General features: G+C 41.8%; 1 pseudogene; it reads right to left on the bottom strand.

The window, feature by feature from the left end:
- The window catches only part of LOC147988678 (uncharacterized), a 127,240-nt pseudogene extending 109,708 nt beyond the window's left edge, over window positions 1-17,532 (bottom strand).
- Window positions 17,533-18,928: the final 1,396 nt, after the last annotated feature.

Genomic DNA, 18,928 nt, shown 5'->3' with positions numbered 1-18,928 from the left:
AATTTCCCTTGGGTTGCCTTGGGAATCCCCAAGCTTAGGCTCTTGCCAATCCTTTTTCCAAAATCCATCAAATCTTTACCCAAAACTTGAAAACTTCACAACACAAAACTCAATAGAAAATCTCATGAGCTCCGTTAGTATAAGAAAACAAACCACCACTTCAAGGTACTGTAATGAACTCATTATTTATTTAAATTGGTGTTAAACCTACTGTATTCCAACTTCTCTATGGTTCATACCCCCCGATACTAGCCATAGATTCATCAAAATAAGCAAACAACACAAGAAAAACAGAATCTGTCAAAAACAGAATAGTCTGTAGTAATCTGTAGGTTTAGAATACTTGTGTAACCCCACAAATCCTGAAATAAATTGGTGTACGTGAGGAATTTGTATATTAATCATCTTCAAGGATAATCAACCTAATCGCACTCTCCAGTAAAAAATGGCAGCAAATCTCATGAGCGCTAAAGTTTCTGTTTTTTACAGCAAGATCGCAAAGACTTCCCCCAAGTCTTCCCAAAGGTTCTCTTGGCACAAACACTAATTAAAAACATAAAACCACATCTAAACAGAGGCTAGATGAATTACTTATTACTAAACAGGAACAAAAACAAGAAACAAAAATAAAATTGGGTTGCCTCCCAACAAGCGCTATCGTTTAACGCCCCTAGCTAGGCATAAAAACAAGAATAGTCTAGGTATTGTCATCTTTGGGAGGCAATTCTTCAATAGAGCACTTATAACCCTTAGGAGTTTCCTTCTTTTTATTAATGATCAAACTCCTAGGCAAGAAATCAAGAAATCAAGAAATTCATTTGTACCAAAAGGTTCTTTAATGATAGCAAAAAAGTTGGGGCGAACACTTATTGCTTTGAGATCTGCATTTTCCTTAGAAGATTCACCTTTTTTAATCTTAGGCACATACATAAACTTGGCAACTCTAGTAGTAGGAGGATTTGGAGTATTTTTCACGGAAGAAAAGGCGGACCCTAAGTTGGTAATGATATCCTCAAGTTTATCAATTCTTGTGGAATCTTGATCTATCTTTTCGTTAACTATGGGTTCCTTTTCTTTAAATTTTTTAAGAGAAACTCCTACCTTAGATCCATATTGGGTAATTTGGTTGTGGATCTTTTTATCCAAATTTTCAATCAACTCAACAGTGGCAACTTTATTTTCAATAATTTCTAGCCTTTGCATCACATGTTCCAAGGTTAGAATAGTTCCATTAACCAAAAGAGGTGGTGGCCCAAACAAATATATCATAGCATTATAAGAATCAAAAGTATGGCTACCCAAGAAATTTCCTCCGGTAATGGTATCAGGAATATATCTATTCCAAGGGGTGATGCCTACATAAAAATTGCGAATAACGGAAGTGGATTGCTTCCTAGTGGATCTATTCCGCGCATTGCAAATTCTATACCAAGCTTCTTTTAAATTTTCTCCCTCCTTTTGTTTAAAATTAAGAACTTCATGATCGGGAGTACTAACGATGATAGAAGGGCTAGCCATAATAGCAAAATAAACGATCTAACACACAGACACACAAGAAGCAAGAAAAAAAGAGACGGACGGAAAAGAGGCGAGCGGAAAAGAGGGCAAATAAAACGGCAAGGGTGAAGTGGGGGATAGGAAAAACGAGAGGTAAATGGCAAATAATGTAATGCGCGGGATAAGAGTTTGTGATGGGTACTTGGTATTTCTTGACTTGTTGATGTCTACTACACAACCTTCTTCTTGTAGACGTTGTTGGGCCTCCAAGTGCAGAGGTTTGTAGGACAATAGCAAATTTCCCTCAAGTGGATGGCCTAAGGTTTATCAATCCGTAGGAGGCGTAGGATGAAGATGGTCTCTTTCAAACAACCCTGCAACCAAATAACAAAGAGTCTCTTGTGTCCCCAACACACTCAATACAATGGTAAATTGTATAGGTGCACTAGTTCGGCGAAGAGATGGTGATACAAGTGGTATATGGATAGTAGATAATGGTTTTTGTAATCTGAAAATATAAAAACAGCAAGGTAACTAATGATAAAAGTGAGCACAAATGGTGTTGCAATGCGTTGAAACAAGGCCTAGGGTTCATACTTTCACTAGTGCAAGTCCTCTCAACAATAATAACATAATTGGATCATATAACTATCCCTCAACATGCAACAAAGAGTCACTCCAAAGTCACTAATAGCAGAGAACAAATGAAGAGATTATGGTAGGGTACGAAACCACCTCAAAGTTATTCTTTCCAATCAATCCATTGAGCTATTCCTATAAGTGTCACAAAAGCCCTAGAGTTCGTACTAGAATAACACCTTAATACACAAATCAAGCAAAACCCTAATGTCACCTAGATACTCCAATGTCACCTCAAGTATCTGTGGGGTATGATTATACGATATGCATCACACAATCTCAAATTCATCTATTCAACCAACACATAGAACCTCAAAGAGTGTCCCAAAGTTTCTACTGGAGAGTCAGACGAAAACATGTGCCATCCCCTATGCTTAGATTCCCAAGGTCACGAAACCCGCAAGTTGATCACCAAAACATACATCAAGTGGATCATAGAATACCCCATTGTCACCCTAGGTATCCCACGCAAGACATACATCAAGTGTTCTCAAATCCTTAAAGACTCAATCGATAAGATAACTTCAAAGGGAAAAATCAATCCATTACAAGAGAGTAGAGGGGGAGAAACATCATAAGATCCAACTATAATAGCAAAGCTCGCGATACATCAAGATCGTATCACCTCAAGAACACGAGAGAGAGAGAGAGAGATCAAACACATAGCTGCTGGTACATACCCTCATCCTCGAGGGAGAACTACTCCCTCCTCATCATGGAGTGCACCGGGATGATGAAGATGGCCACCGGCGATGGATTGCCCCCTCTGGCAGGGTGCCGGAACAGGTCTAGATTGGTTTTCGGTGGCTACGGAGGCTTCTGGTGGCAGAACTCCCGATCTATTCTGCTCCCTGAAGTTTTCAGGGTATATGGATATATATAGGAAGAAGAAGTACGTCATGGGAGCCACGAGGGGCCCACGAGGGTGGAGGGTGCGCCCAGGGGGGTGGGCGCGCCCCCTGCCTCATTCCTTCCACGTTGCTTCCCTTACATACACCCCAAGTCTTCTGGATTGCTTCCGTTCCAAAAATAAGTTCCGTGAAGTTTCAGGTCAATTGGACTCCGTTTGATTTTCCTTTTCTGTGATACTCTAAAACAAGGAAAAAACAGAAACTGGCACTGGGCTCTGGGTTAATAGGTTAGTCCCAAAAATAATATAAAAGTGTTTAATAAAGCCCATAAACATCCAAAACATATAATATAATAGCATGGAACAATAAAAGATTATAGATACGTTGGAAATGTATCACTTGTGCAACCTCCCCGGCAACGGTGCCAGAAATCCTTCTTGCTACCTCTTAAGCATGCGTTGGTTTTCCCTTGAAGAGGAAAGGGTGATGCAGCACAGTAGCGTAAGTATTTCCCTCAGTTTTGAGAACCAAGGTATCAATCCAGTAGGAGGTAACATGCAAGTTTCCTAGTACTTGCACAAACAAACAAGAACCTCGCAACCAACGCGATAAAGGGGTTGTCAATCCCTTCACGGTCACTTACGAAAGTGAGATCTGATAGAGATAATAATATAAATATTTTTGGTATTTTTATGATATAGATTGGAAAGTAAAGATTGCAAAATAAAGTACGATAGAAATAGCAAATAGATATGAAAATAATATGATGGAAGATAGACCTGAGAGCCATAGGTTTCACTAGTGGCTTCTCTCAAGATAGTAAATTCTACGGTGGGTGAACAAATTACTGTTGAGTAATTGATAGAAAAACGAATAATTATGAGAATATCTAGGCATGATCATGTATATAGGCATCACGTCCATGACAAGTAGACCGAAACGATTCTGTACCTACTACTATTACTCCACACATAGACCGCTATCCAGCATGCATCTAGAGTATTAAGTTCATAAGAACAGAGTAACGCATTAGGCAATATGACATGATGTAGAGGGTTAAACTCAAGCAATATGGTATAAACCCCATCTTTTTATCCTCGATGGCAACAATACAATACGTGCCTTGCTGTCCCTGCTGTCACTAGGAAAGGACACCGCAAGATTGAACCCAAAGCTAAGCACTTCTCCCATTGCAAGAAAGATCAATCTAGTAGGCCATACCAAACTGATAATTCGAAGAGACATGCAAAGATATTTAAATCATGCATAAAAGACTTTAGGGAAGAATCAAATATTGTTCATAGATAATCTTGATCATAAACCCACAATTCATCGGATCTCGACAAACACACCACAAAAAGAATTACATCGAATATATATCCAAGAGAATCAAGGAGAACTTTGTATTGAGATCCAAAGAGAGAGAGAAGAAGCCATCTAGATAATAACTATGGACCCGAAGGTCTATGGTAAACTACTCACACATCATCGGAGAGGCTATGGTGTTGATGTAGAAGCCTTCCGTGATCGATTCCCCCTCCGGCGGAGCGCTGGAAAAGGCCCCAAGATGGGATCTCACGGGTACAGAAGGTTGCGGCCGTGGAAATAGGGTTTCGTGGTGCTCCTGGATGTTTTCGGGGTATATGGGTATATATAGGAGGAAGAAGTACGTCGGTGGAGCTGCGAGGGGCCCACGAGGGTGGCGGGCGCGCCTACCGCCTAGCGCGCCCTCCTGCCTCGTGGCCTCCTCGCTTCTTTCTTGACGTCCACTCCAATTCTCCTGGATCATGTTTGTTCCAAAAATAACTCCCCCGAAGGTTTCATTCTGTTTGGATTCCGTTTGATATTCCTTTTCTGCGGAACACCGAAATGGGCAAAAAAACAGTAATTTGCACTGGGCCTTTGGTTAATAGGTTAGTCCCAATAATAATATAAAAAGGTATACTAAAGCCCATTAAACATCCAAAATAGATAATATAATAGCATGGAACAATAAAAACTTATAGATACGTTGGAGATGTATCAATCATCCCCAAGCTTAATTCTTGCTCGTCATCGAGTAGGTAAATGATAAAAACAGAATTTTTGATGTGGAATGCTACCTATCATAATTCTCAATGTAATTTTCTTTATTGTGGCATGAATGTTCAGATCCAAAAAATTCAAGACAAAAGTTTAATATTGACATAAAAATAATAATACTTCAAGCATACTAACAAAGCAATCATGTCTTCTCAAAATAACATGGCCAAAGAAAGTTATCCCTACAAAATCATATAGTCTGGCTATGCTCTATCTTCATCACACAAAGTATTTAAATCATGCACAATCCGATGACAAGCCAAGAAATTGTTTCATAGTTTTGATGTTCTCAAACTTTTTCAATCTTCACGCAATATATGAGTGTGAGCCATGGACATAGCACTATAGGTGGAATAGAATGGTGGTTGTGGGGAAGACAAAAATGAGAACATAGTCTCATATCAACTAGGCGTATCAATGGGCCATGGAGATGCCCATCAATAGATATCAATGTGAGTGAGTAGGGATTGTCATGCAACGGATGCACTGGAGCTATAAGTATATGAAAGCTCAAAAAGAAACTAAGTGGGTGTGCATCCAACTCGCTTGCTCACGAAGACCTAGGGCATTTTGAGGAAGCCCATCATTGGAATATACAAGCCAAGTTCTATAATGTAAAATTCCCACTAGTATATGAAAGTGACAACATAAGAGACTCTCCATCATGAAGACCATGGTGCTACTTTGAAGCACAAGTGTGGTAAAAGGATAGTAGCATTGTCCCTTCTCTCTTTTTCTCTCATTTTTATTTTTCTTCATCTTCTTTTTATTGTTCGTCCAGAGTCTGATCCCGACTTGTGGGGGAATCATAGTCTCCATCATCCTTTCCACACATGGGACAATGCTCTAATAATGATTATCATCACACTTTCATTTACTTTACAACTCAAGAATTACAACTCGATACTTTAGAACAAAATATAAATATGTGAATGCCTCCGGCGGTGTACCGGGATATGCAATGAATCAAGAGTGACATGTATGAAAGAATTATAAAGGTGGCTTTGCCACAAATACGATGTCAACTACATGATCATGCAAAGCAATATGACAATGATGAAGCGTGTCATAACAAATGGAATGGTGGAAAGTTGCATGGCAATATATCTCGGAATGGCTATGGAAATGCCATAATAGGTAGGTATGGTGGCTGTTTTGAGGAAGGTATATGATGGGTGTATGATACCGGCGAAAGGTCAGCGGTATTAGAGAGGCTAGTGATGGTGGAAGGATGAGAGTGCGTATAATCCATGGACTCGACATTAGTCATAAAGAACTCACATACTTATTGCAAAAATCTACTAGTTATTGAAATGAATTACTACGCGCATGCTCCTAGGGGGATAGATTGGTAGAAAAATACAATCGCTCGTCCCCGACCGCCACTCATAAGGAAGACAATCAATAAATAAATCATGCCCCGACTTCATCACATAACGGTTCACCATACGTGCATGCTACGGGAATCACAAACTTTAGAATAAGTATTTATCAAATTCACAACTACTCAACTAGCATGACTCTACTATCACCATCTTCATATCTCAAAATAATCATCAAGTATCAAACTTCTCATAGTATTCAATGCACTTTTTATGATAGTTTTTATTATACCCATCTTGGATGCCTATCATATTAGGACTAATTTTATAGCCAAAGAAAATTACCATGCTATTCTATAAGACTCTCAAAATAATATAAGTGAAGCATGCGAGATCAATAATTTCTATAAAATAAAACCACCACCGTGCTCTAAAAGGATATAAGTGAAGCACTAGAGCAAAATTATCTAGCTCAAAAGATATAAGTGACGCACATAGAGTATTCTAATAAATTCCGATTCATGTGTGTCTCTCCAAAAGGTGTGTACAGCAAGGATGATTGTGGTAAACTAAAAAGCAAAGACTCAAATCATACAAGACGCTCCAAGCAAAACACATATGATGTGGTGAATAAAAATATAGCCTCAAGTAAAGTTACCGATGGACGAAGACGAAAGAGGGGATGCCTTCCGGGGCATCCCCAAGCTTAGGCTTTTGGTTGTCCTTGAATTTACCTTGGGGTGCCTTGGGCATCCCCAAGCTTAGGCTCTTGCCAATCCTTATTCCAAAATCCATCAAATCTTTACCCAAAACTTGAAAACTTCACAATACAAAACCCAATAGAAAAATCTCATGAGCTCCGTTAGTATAAGAAAACAAACCACCACTTCAGGGTACTGTAATGAACTCATTCTTTATTTAAATTGGTGTTAAACCTACTGTATTACAACTTCTCTATGGTTCATACCCACCGATACTAGCCATAGATTCATCAAAATAAGCAAACAACACACGAAAAATAGAATCTGTCAAAAACATAACAGTCTGTAGTAATCTGTAGGTTTCGAATACTTGTCTGGACTTTGGTTGACTTGCCCGATGATCGGCGGGCCATAGAGAATAAATGGATCTTCAAGAAGAAGACTAACGCTAACGATAATATTACTGTCTGGAGCAAATATGCCCTAGAGGCAATAATAAAGTTGTTATTTATATTTCCTTATATCATGATAAATGATTATTACTCATGCTAGAATTGTATTAACCGAAAACTTAGTACATGTGTGAATACATAGACAAGCAGAATGTCACTAGTATGCCTCTACTTGACTAGCTCGTTGAATCAATGATGGTTATGTTTCCTAACCATAGACATGAGTTTTCATTTGATTAACGGGATCACATCATTAGAGAATGATGTGACTGACTTGACATCCATTAGCTTAGCACGATGATCGTTTAGTTTGTTGCTATTGCTTTCTCCATAACTTATAGATGTTCCTATGACTATGAGATCATGCAACTCCTGAATACCAGAGGAATACTTTGTGTGCTACCAAATGTCACAACGTAACTGGGTGATTATAAAGGTGCTCTACAGGTGTCTCCGATGGTACTTGTTGAGTTAGCATAGATCGAGATTAGGATTTGTCACTCCGATTGTCGGAGAGGTATCTCTGGGCCCTCTCGGTAATGCACATCACTATAAGCCTTGCAAGAAATATGATTAATGAGTTAGTTATGGGATGATGCATTACAAAACGAGTAAAGAGACTTGCCGGTAACAAGATTAAACTAGGTATGATGATACCGATGATCGAATCTTGGGCAAGTAACATACCGATGACAAAGGGAACAACGTATGTTGTTATGCGGTTTGACCGATAAAGATCTTCGTAGAATATGTAGGAGCCAATATGAGCATCCAGGTTCTGCTATTGGTTATTGACTGAAGATGAGTCTCGGTCATGTCTACATAGTTCTCGAACCCGTAGGGTCCGCACGCTTAACGTTCTGTGACGATTTGTATTATGAGTTATGTGATTTGATGACCAAAGTTTGTTCGGAATCCCGAATGAGATCAGGGACATGACGAGGAGTCTCGAAGTGGTCGAGACATAAAGATCGATATATTGGAAGGCTATATTCAGACAACGAAAAGGTTCCGAGTGATTCGGGTATTTTTCGGAGTACCGGAGAGTTACGGGAATTCGTATTGGGCCTTAATGGGCCATACGAGAAAGGAGAGAAAGGCCTCAAGGGTGGCCGCACCCCTTCCCCATGGACTGGTCCGAATTGGACTAGGGAAAGGGGGCGCCCCTTCCTTCCTTCTCCTTCTCCCTTCCCTTTTTCCTATTCCATGTGGGAGGTGGAATCCTACTAGGACTAGGGAGTCCTAGTAGGACTCCACACTTTGGGGCGCCCTATGAGGGCCGGCCTCCTCCTTCCTCCATCCTTTATATACATGGCCAGGGGGCACCCCATAGAACACAAGTTGATCATTGATCCGTTAGCCGTGTGCGGTGCCCCCTCCACCATAATCCACCTCGGTCATATCATAGCGGTGCTTAGGCGAAGCCTTGCGTCGGTAGCTTCATCAACACCGTCATCACGCCGTCGTGCTGACGGAACTCTCCCTCGAAGCTCTACTGGATCGTGAGTTCGTGGGACGTCACCGAGCTGAACGTGTGCAGATCGCGCAGGTGTCGTACGTTCGGTACTAGGATCGGTCGATCGTTAAGACGTATGACTACATCAATCGTGTTTTCATAACACTTCCGCTTATGGTCTACGAGTGTACATGGATGACACTCTCCCCTCTTGTTTCTATGCATCACCATGATCGATCTTGCATGTGTGTAGGAATTTTTTTTAAATTACTGCGTTCCCCAACACTGTCTACAAAGCTCGACTTGTTGCAAAAGGTTTTTGACAAGTTCAACGATTTGACTATGATGAGACCTTCTCACTCGTATCGATGCTTAAAAGTCTGTCTGAATCATGTTAGCCGTTACCGCATTTTATGAAATCTGGCAAATGGATGTCAAAACTGCATTCCTTAAAGGATTTCTTAAAGAAGAATTGTATATGATGCATCCAGAAGGTTTTGTCGATCCTAAAGATGCTAACTAAGTGAGCAAGCTCCAGTGATCCATCTATGAACTGGTGCAAGCATCTCGGAGTTGGAATATATGCTTTTATAAAGTGATCAAAGCATATGGTTTTATACAGACTTGCGGTAAAGCCTGTATTTACAAGAAAGTGAGTGGGAGCACTACAACATTTCTGATAAGTATATGTGAATGACATATTGTTGATCGGAAATAATGTAGAATTTTCTGGAAAGCATAAAGGAGTGTTTGAAAGGAGTTTTTCAAATAAAGACCTCAGTGAAGCTACTTACATATTGAACATCAAGATCTATAGAGATAGATCAAGACGCTTGATATATTTTCAATGAATACATACCTTGACAAGATTTTGAAGTAGTTCAAAATGGAACAGTCAAAGAAGGAGTTCTTGCCTGTATTGCAAGGTGTAAAGTTGAGTAAGACTAAAAAAACCCGACCACGGCAGGTAATAGAAAGAGAATAAAAGTCATTCCCTAAGCCTCAGCCATAGGTTCTATAAATGCCATGCTGTGTACCAGATCTATTGTATACCCTACACTGAGTTTGGCAAGGGAGTACAATAGTGATCTAGGAGTAGATCACTGGACAACGGTCAAAATTATCCCTAGTGGAATAAGGATATGTTCTCGATTATGGAGGTGACAAAAGGTTCATCGTAAAGGGTTACGTCGATGCAAGTTTTGACACTGATCCAAATGACTCTAAGTCTTAATCTGGATACATACTGAAAGTGAGAGCAATTAGCTAGAGTAGCTCCATGCAGAGCATTGTTGACATAGAAATTTGCAAAATACATACGGATCTGAATGTTGCAGACTCATAGACTAAACTTCTCTCACAAGCAAAACATGATCACTCTTTGGGTGTTAATCACATAGTGATGTGAACTAGGTTATTGACTCTAGTAAACCCTTCGGGTATTAGTCACATGGAGATGTGAACTAATCACATAAAGATGTGAACTATTGATGTTAAATCACATGATGATGTGAACTAGATTATTAACTCTAGTGCAAGTGGGAGACTGAAGGAAATATGCCCTAGAGGCAATAATAAAGTTCTTATTTATTTCCTTATTTCATGATATATGTTTATTATTCATGATAGAACTGTATTAACCGGAAACTTAATACATGTGTGAATACATAGACAAACAGAGTGTCACTAGTATGCCTCTACTTGACTAGCTCGTTGAATCAATGATGGTTATGTTTCCTAACCATAGACATGAGTTGTCATTTAATTAACGGGATCACATCATTAGAGAATGATGTGATTGACTTGACCCATCTGTTAGCTTAGCACGATGATCGTTTAGTTTGTCGATATTGCTTTCTTCGTGACTTATACATGTTCCTATGACTATGAGATTATGCAACTCCCGAATGACGGAGGAACACTTAGTGTGCTACCAAACATCACAACCTAACTAGGTGATTATAAAGGTGCTCTACAGGTGTCTCGGATGGTGTTTGTTGAGTTGGCATAGATCGAGATTAGGATTTGTCACTCCGAGTATCGGAGAGTTATCTCTGGGCCCTCTCGGTAATGCACATCACTATAAGCCTTGCAAGCATTGTGACTAATGAGTTAGATGCGGGATGATGCACTACAGAACGAGTAAAGAGACTTGACGGTAACGAGATTGAACTAGGTATTGAGATACCGACGATCGAATCTCGGGCAAGTAACATAACGATGACAAAGGGAACAACATATGTTGTTATGCGGTTTGACCGATAAAGATCTTCATAGAATATGTAGGAACCAATATGAGCATCCAGGTTCCGCTATTGGTTATTGACCGGAAGTAAGTCTTGGTCATGTCTACATAGTTCTCAAACCCGTAGGGTCCGCACGCTTAACGTTCAGTGACGATTGGTATTATGAGTTTATGTGTTTTGATGTACCGAAGGTAGTTTGGAGTCCCGGATATGGTCACGGACATGATGAGGAGTCTCAAAATGGTCGAGACATAAAGATCGATATATTGGACGACTATATTTGGACATCGGAATGGTTCCGGGTGAGATCGGGCATTTATCGATGTATCGGGAGGTTACCGAAACCCCCGGGAGGTATATGGGCCTTATTGGGCCATAGTGGGAGAGAGGAGAAGGGAGCAAAGGAGAGGGCGCCCCCCAAGCCCAATCAGAATTTGGAGGGGGGCCGGCCCCCCCTTTCCTTCCTCCTTCCTCCCCCTTCCTTCTCTCCTAATCCAACTAGGGAGGGGGGATCCTACTCCCGATGGGAGTAGGACTCCTCTTGGGGCGCGCTTAGGAGGCCTCCCCCTCCCCCTCCTCCACTCCTTTATATACGGGGGAGGGGGGCACCCCATGGACACACAAGTTGATCATTGATCTCTTAGCCGTGTACGGTGCCCCCCTCCACCATAATCCATCTCGGTCATATCGTAGCGGTGCTTAGGAGAAGCCCTGTTCCGGTAGCATCATCATCACCGTCATCATGTCATCGTGTTGACGAAGCTCTCCCTTGACACTCTGCTAGATCGTGAGTTCATGGGACGTCACCAAGCTGAACGTGTGCAGATCACGGGGGTGCCGTATGTTTGGTACTAGGATCGGTCGATCGTGAAGACGTACGACTACATCAACCGCGTTGTCATAACGCTTCCACTTACGGTCTATGAGGGTACATGGACAACACTCTCCCCTCTCGTTGCTATGCATCACCATGATCTTGCATGTGCATAGGATTTTTTAAAAAAATTACTACATTCCCCAACAAGTGTAGCATGAAAGTGCAACTGTTTCTTTAAAATATAACCACCACCATGCTCTAAAAGATATAAGTGAAGTACTAGAGCTACCTAGCTCAAAAGTTATAAGTGAAGCACATAGAGTATTCTAACAAATCATGAATAATGTGTGTCCCTATTAAAAAGGTGTGTCCGGAAAAAATGATTGTGGAAAACTAAAAGGCAAACAAAGAAAAGACTCATATAATACACGACGCTCCAATCAAAACTCATATCACGTGATGAATAAAAATATAGCTCCAATTAATTTATCGATGGTTTGTAGAAGAAAGAGGGGATGCCATCCGGGGCATCCCCAAGCTTAGAGTCTTGGATGTCCTTGGATATTACCTTGGGGTGCCTTGGGCATCCCCAAGTTTAGGGTCTTGCCGCTCCTTATTCCTTCATGCATCGCGATCTCACTCAAAACTTGAAAACTTCAACACACAAAACTCAACAGAAAACTCGTGAGATCCGTTAGTATAACAAGCAAATAAAAAAACATTAGGTACTGTTGTAAACCCATACATATTTTATTATTGCATAATACCTACTATATTCTAACTTCACCATGACTTATACCCACGATACAATCCATAGATTCCTTAAAACAAGCAAACAATGCAATGAAAACAGAATTTATAAAACAGAACAGTCTGTAATGATAGGAACAATGACCATACTTCTGTAACTCCAGAAATTCTGAAAAGTTAGGATAACGTGGGCACTTTGTATATCAATCATATGTAAACAATTCAAAAATTTATCACGTTCCAGTGAATCTAAACAATTCTGCTACTGGGCACAAAAGTTTATGTTCTCTCACATAATCAAAACAACTATCATCCAAATCATCCCAAAGGCTTTACTTGGCACAAACACTAATTTAAACACAAATACACAACCATAGCAGCAATATAATTGTGTAGACACACACAAAGAAGAAGAAAATATTCGGTTATCTCCGAACAAGCTCTTTCTTTATAGCCATTAAGATAGGCTTGAGATTTATTTGATGCTCACATAAAAGACAAGAATTGAAGCACAAAGAGAGCATCATAATACACGTGACAAACACATTTAAGTCTAACATACTTCCTATGCATAGTCATTTTATAAGTAAACAAATTATCGAGATAAGAAATATCTAGCATATGCAAGGAAGAAGAATAAATCATTTACATTCTCAACATGACAAGCGGTAATGTATTAACACGAGCATTTCTACAACCATATTTTCCTTTCTCATAATAATTACATGTAGGATCATACTCAAATTCAACAATATATCTATCATAAATAGTATTCCCTTTATGATCCACATGCATTTTTTTTATAATCCTCCGAGATAGTGGGATTAATATTAACTAAATTCATGACCTCTCCAAACCCACTTTTATCAATAATTTAATAATATTGAAGACTCCAAATATGTGGGATTCTTTTTTCCTAAAGTTGACACTCTTCCAAACCCACCTTCAATATTATTGCAAACATTATTATCAATTTCATATTCATCATGAGGCTTAAATAAATTTTCAAGACCATAGGAAGCATCACCCCAATCATGATCATTACAATGAGTAGTGGACATAACAAAATCGTCATCCCCAAGCTTGGGGTTTTGCATATAATTAACACAATTGACACTAATATAATTTATAATAACATCATTACAATCATTCTTTTCATTCAAGGAGCTATCGTGAATCACTTTATAAATTTCTTCTTTTAACACTTCATCACAATTTCAAGATTCATGAATTTAAAGCAAAACTTCATAAAGATAATCTAGTGCACTCAACTTACTAGCAATTGGTTCATCATAATTGGATATTTTAACAACATTAGCAAGAGGATGAGGATCCCTCTTATTTTTCTTATTTCTTTTCTATTCTTTTGAGTGTTGACATGAAGGCAAAAAGCAAGAAAACGAGCAAACAAGCAAAAAGGGCAAACAAAAATATTTTTGTGTTTTTGTGAAAATGTTTTAGAAGTGAGGGAGATGAAAACAAGAGGCAAATGGAAAATGGAAGTAAATGCAAGGAGATGAAAGTTTATGCGATGATACTTGATAGGTTTTGGTGATGTCTCCCCGACAACGGCGTCAGAAATTCTTCCTACTACTTGTGAGATGTGTTGGGATTTCCTCGAAGAGGACATGCTGATGTAGTATAATAGAGATAAGTATTTCCCTCAGTTAAGAACCAAGGTTATCAATCCAGTAGGAGAGCCAAAAAATACCTCATGAAAAACACCTACACACAAAATAACAAATAGTTGCACCCAACGCAAATAAGGGGTTGTTAATCCTTTGGTGGTTAATTGCAATGATCAAATCTCGTAGTGATAGGTAGATAAACAAAAACAAAAATAAAATAAAAGTAAATAAAGTGCAACAAAGTATTTTTCATTTTCATATATAATTAAAATAGACCTGGGGGCCATAGTTTTCACTAGAGGCTTCTCTCTTGAACATAGCATACGGTGGGTAAACAAATTACTGTTGGACAATTGATAGAAAGACGCATAGTTATGACGATATCCAAGGCAATGATCATGTATATAGGCATCACGTCCGAGACAAGTAGTTCGACTCCTGCCTGCATCTACTACTATGACTCCACACATCGACTGCTATCCGACATGCATCTAGAGTATTAAGTTCATATATAAAGAACAGAGTAATACCTTAAGCAAGATGACATGATGTAGACAAAATTTACCCGATGAATATGAATAAATCCCATCTTTTTATCTTTAACGGCAATGATACAAGTATGTGTCATGTCCCTTTCTATCACTGGGATTGAGCAACGCAAGATCAAACCCATCACAAAACATTTCTCCCATTGCAAGATAAATCAATCTAGTTGGCCAAACCAAACAGATAGATGGGAGAGAAATACAAAATCTATAACAAGCATGCATAAAAGAGTTCAGAGAAAACTCAAATAATATTCACATATAATCTGATCATAAAACCATAATTCATCAGATCCCGGCAAACACACCGCAAAAAAAGATTACACCGAATAGATCTCCAAGAACATTGAGGGGAACATTGTATTGAAGATCAAAGAGAGAGAGAGAGAGAGAGAGAGAGAAGAAGCCATCTAGCTACTAGCTATGGACCTGCCGGTCTGAGGTAAACTACTCACGCATCATCGAAAGGGCAGCAAGGGTGATGTAGAGGCCCTCTGTGATCAATTCCCCCTTTGACAGAGTATCGAAAAATGTCTCCAGATGGGAACTCCGAAGAATAGAAACTTGCGGTGGCGGAAAAAGTATTTTGGGTGGCTCTCTGATGTATTGGGAATATTTGGGAATTTACAGATCTGGAATTAGGTCAAGAGGTGCCACAAGGGGCCCACATGCCTTTTGGGGGGGCGCCTGGCTGGCTTGTCGCTACATCGTGACACTTCAGGTCTTCTCCCGAAGCTTCTATGGTCCCTTCTGGCTAGAAAAAATCGACAAAATGTTCCGTAGCGTTTGTACTCCGTTTGGTACTGATTTTCTGAAAAGACAAAAACAAGCAAAAAAAACAACTGGCACTGGGCACTAGGTTAATAGGTTAGTCTCAAAAATGATATATAATTGCATAATAAACATTCAAGATTGATACTATAATAGCATGGAACAATAAAAAATTATAAATACATTGGGGAAGTATCAGCGCCTAGCGTCGGACTCCGCCATGGTCAGCGAGCGCCATATGACCTCGCGGATGAGAGCCTCCTCCAGTTAGACGGGGACGGAGCATGCATGTTAGCGGGAAGAGTTAGGTTGTGCCGCGGCTACCACCCGTTGCCGCTCGCACCCGGGCCGCCTTCGCCTTCGACTCTGGCTTGTGCATGTGCACAGGAGTGATGGGCACGAGCACCTAGTGCTGCCTAGACGGTGTAGGGGCCGGAGGGGAAGGGGAGATGGCCTCCCTGCTCCGGATCTGGAGTGGCGTGGAGCACAATGGGTTGGCGTGGGAAGGGCGACCGCAGCCCTCATTGCGACTGCTAAAGCGGAGGAACTGTCGGCGGACATGGCGCAGCTCAAGCTCTCGCCGGTGTCCAGCCACGAGTGTTGGATGGTAATGCAGAGCGTGAGCACCTCATCGTCCGCGCGTTGCTGCTAGAGCCAGCGTCCTCCTCCTTCACGAGGCCATCCCGGTCCATGGGACCGGTGTTGCTATTGGAGTTGTGGCCGGATTAGGCCATGGTGGAGGGGGCAGAGAGATTGGAGAGGAATTGGAGGAGATGGGAGGGAAACAGAGAGGGCGGGATGACTGAGAGGAGTGAGGGTTTGACTAGGGTTCGTCTGAATGGATGAGAACTTTGTGGGGATGATGATGGGAGCAGTGTGGGCCAGAGCGGCCAGTCCGACGTGGCGGCAGTGCCCAGGCGTATCTGGGTGGATATGAGGACTTCCGGAACAACCGGTCGTTTGGGCTGGATTTGTCAGCCATGATTTGGTGTGGTGTTTTGCGACCGGGCATTGACTGGGCAACCCGTCCGGTCGTTTGTGACAGGTATGAAGGGTGCAGTTGTAGATGCTCTTAGACCTATGTGCTAGGCAACTCTCGTACTTATCTAAAAAAGAAAGGCAACTATCTCACGGTGCGATGCAACCATGCAAGGCTCAAAGTGCAAAACATACATGCACGAGTCTTGAACTAGTTTCGATGGTTAGATAGGCCGAAGATGTTTGTATGGGTATGGGAAAACTGCACTATTTTTTTGAACATCAGTACAGACACAAGCACTCACATACACGCGCAACACCCACCTTTATGGACGCACACACGCACACCTTACCCCTATGAGCACCTCCGAAAGACTGAACCGGCATATCATCTTGAAACTTATGAAGTCACCGTAGGCATCTCGTCATCGACAGGAACGTCTCCTTCCACTGAATGTGCATCGCCGGAAAACTGCTCTCGGAAAATTCGCTACACATGTGATGTTCCTGTTATCACTACCAGAATTTGATACGTTGCCGACGGCCCATGACCGTCGGCATAGGGCCAAAAGCCGTCGGCAAAGTGCTACGCCGACGGCCCCCGTCGGCATATCCCCGTCGGCAACTAGTACGTCGGCGTACCTCAGGTCGGCCGTCGGCATACAAAAACCGTCGGCATAGTGAGCTAAGCCGACGGGGGCCGTACCACCGTCGGCATACATACCCCGTCGGCAACATTTTCCACCTGATGGACGTTGACGGCACCACCTGACACGTGGCAGCTTCTGGGCGACCATGGCCTGGCGATACGCCGACGGTTAGGCCGTTGGCATAGCTATTGAGCTATGCCGATGGCCTAACCGTCGGCGTATCGCCAGGCCACGGTCGCCCAGAAGCTGCCACGTGTCAGCTACGTCGACGGTTGGGCCGTCGGCATAGCTTGTGGGTCTATGCCGACGGCCTAACCATCGGCGTAGCTCACGCCAGGCTTCCCAGAAACAGCCACGTGTCGCCCGCTGGTAACACGTCGGGGGCTATGCCGATGGTTTAACCGTCGGCGTAGTTATGCACTATTTTCTTTTTTTCTGATTTTGTTACATTTCAATTCAAATAACAGCATATATATATCATCATCATCACAACAGAAAAGAGAAGATAATTATCACAAGTTCATCATCATCGCAAGTCCAACATGATAAACATCCTCACAAGTCCAACATAAAAGTATCATCATCGCAAGTCCCACATGATAAACATAATAGCAAGTCCAACATAGAAGCATCATCATCGCAAGTCCAACATAGAAGCATCATCATCGCAAGTCCAACATAGAAGCATCATCATCGCAAGTCCAACATGATCACAATAAAAGGCTTAAGTGGCATCACTTCCACTGCCAAAGCCGAGGCCGCCAAAGCCGAGGTCGTCACCACTACCGCTAGCGCTAGCGCCACCGCCACCGCCGCTGCCAAGCCAGACCGGAGTGACTGGGCTCTGTGACTCAGGAGTGGAACCATCAGTAGCACCACCACCGGTTCCCTGCATGTTTGGAAAGAGATGGTAAGATAATATATGATTGTATTGAATAAACGAGAAGTTGTGGTTGAATAGGTTGGTGATGTACTAACCGGAGTGACATTGTAGTGGTCTGCCAGAAATTGTTCAAACGTAGGCACCACTGGTTGTGGTCCAGGAGGTGGTGGTGGTGGTTCCATTGTAGGAATCTGCCCGGTTGCCATAGACGCAAACATAAGCTGCGTCATGCGACTGTTGTGCTCCATGGCTGCCGCAACTCTCTAGTTCCAGTCGTAGAGCTGCTGACGTTGGAACTCCATGTAGGCCTACAATATGACATGATGCAACTCATAATACATAACAAAGCGGAAAATAAAAGTAGAAAGAAAGAAGATAAGAGGGAAAATACTTATAGAGTTGCGCTGGGCTAGGATGGCCTGTGCGGTGGACATGCTCGGGCGCGGGCTCGGCCTCGGGTTGGTAGCTCGGATCCGTCTGTAGGAGATAGAAGGGGTGATCACCGAATCCAGAACCGCCGACCGACCATGACTCCTCGGCCCTATGCTCACCACCGCCCTCTCGTCGGAATCCGCAGACATGGGGTCTTCTTTGTCAGGATTCCACTTCTTAAACTCCTTCTTGTAGGACTCCAGGTTCTCCCCGGCCTTGCCATAGTAC

Source organism: Triticum urartu, chromosome 1A, assembly GCF_056163025.1.
Source record: "Triticum urartu cultivar PI428250 chromosome 1A, HENAU_Tu73, whole genome shotgun sequence".
NCBI lineage: Eukaryota > Viridiplantae > Streptophyta > Magnoliopsida > Poales > Poaceae > Triticum > Triticum urartu.
Note: the sequence above shows the minus strand (reverse complement) of the source record. Positions and strands in the feature narration are given on the sequence as shown.